This window comes from Euwallacea fornicatus, chromosome 5 (genome assembly GCF_040115645.1).
Source record: "Euwallacea fornicatus isolate EFF26 chromosome 5, ASM4011564v1, whole genome shotgun sequence".
NCBI lineage: Eukaryota > Metazoa > Arthropoda > Insecta > Coleoptera > Curculionidae > Euwallacea > Euwallacea fornicatus.
Window position 1 is genome coordinate 4,004,952 of NC_089545.1, and position 1,590 is coordinate 4,006,541.

Genomic DNA, 1,590 nt, shown 5'->3' on the forward strand with positions numbered 1-1,590 from the left:
ATAGATCTTCAGGTGCGATCCATCATTCGAGCGAACAGATCATCTTAGGGTATCTAGAATTAAGACAGTGGTATAAGAACAGTGCGCTTCGATTTTTTATTGACTGTGACGTCTTTGTTATCTCTATGCATGTTATTCGAACTTATCAAAATCTGGGGTTCCTGACAGTAAAGGCGATCGAAATTGACAAATGGGTGAGAGTAGAAATTTAACAACTTTAGAATTTTATTAGGCATGTTCAAAATTTCTAATCACGCTCAGTCAGTCAAACACTTACGAATTTAGTATATTACTAATAAAATTTAACATTTGTTATATTTCTAATCCTACACGTTCGTCAAGTTTTTCCACTGCCATGTAGCGGCATCTCCAGTCACATTTGAAGTTTTAACAATGATGATTCGTATTGTCAAATAGAGTTTCGGGGAAATCCACTAGCGATTTTATTAATAAGAAAAGTGATTATGGTGCCAGAAATCGCACAGGGTACGTTCTAATTAGTAATCTTGGCAATATCCGCAGTGAAGATCTTGAGTTTCAAAACGTAAATTGGCAGACATCGCTATCATTGCCTTACTAAAGAGTTTTCAATGCATTTTCCTACTTATTTAATAACTTTGACATATAAAATGTCAATTAACCACTACTGTCCACCGACGATGACAAACGAACAGCAAACTTTGCACCAGCGGTAACGTTACGCATGTGGGATTCAATAGAAGAGAACAGTTATTTTCTACAAGAAATATTTTAAATATAGAATCTTTAGTGCTCGTAATAAAGTTAATTTGTTTTCAAATTTAATTAAAAACAGTTTTAATAAAAAGGAAGTAAAACAAACTGAATATCAGTTTCACTGTTTTTAAGAAGCCACGTTTCCAAAGGTTAATCTTAAAACAGACCTATGAGACGGCTATAGGATTTCTAGCTATGTTGGCAATTCCATCATAATTTTTAGGGGAAAATGCATGGCAAACTTTACGAATTTCCATGCATCTCCCCTTGCCGAGACTTATGGAATATGCCACCCCATCGATCTCGGAATGTCTGATTGTCTATGGAGGGAATAAACTGAAGCATCTCTTCATCTATGTTGATGAAGAGAACGAAATAAACTAGAACTCTGAACAGCAAAGCTCACACATTGAGCAGTACAGACAAGAACACTCGTGCTTACCACAGGAGGACCCTCAATAACACCGGGAAACATAAATAATATACGTAACTGCTACATTTAGAATTCTCTACAATTGGGCCCCAAATATGTGGGACACAAATAACAATAAAAAAATGTCTCGTAGCCCGGCCTCCAGGAAAGCTGTACAAAATAACCTTGTGAATATCATGCTAAAGAAAAGTAATGAAAAATCTAGAAGAGTGACGATAAACTAAAAGAGACAAGCACTCATGCGAGTGCTCTACAGTGGCTTCGGGAAAATATGGAGTATTTTTAGTGGGTAATGTGTTGCTTCGACCCAATAAATTTCTGGTGGAGGGGACGGGAGAGAATAAGATAAATCAAACACTACTCGATCGCTAACTAACAGTTGCCTTTGGAAATGTTCTAAACCTCTAGAAATGCGAAAAGCG